Raw genomic sequence first — 212 nt, 5'->3', positions numbered from 1 at the left:
GCGGTGAACTCTAGCAGCCCAGTGAGCTCTCAGCCAGTCCCAACCCAAGATGCCAGTGAGCCAAGCTCATGGAAGAAGCCTTTTATTTGTTAATACAAGAATAGAAATTCTGCAATAAATACCATCTAATAAATAACATTTCCAAATAAATAAATATTAATATAGACAAACCAAGAAAAACACAACCCGATAGGGGGAATGTGGGGGGGGGG

The sequence above is a fragment of the Terrapene carolina genome, unplaced genomic scaffold (genome assembly GCF_002925995.2).
Source record: "Terrapene carolina triunguis isolate 2854851 unplaced genomic scaffold, T_m_triunguis-2.0 Scaffold90, whole genome shotgun sequence".
NCBI lineage: Eukaryota > Metazoa > Chordata > Testudines > Emydidae > Terrapene > Terrapene triunguis.
The sequence above is the reverse complement of the archived record's forward strand: the minus strand, read 5'-3'. Positions refer to the sequence as shown.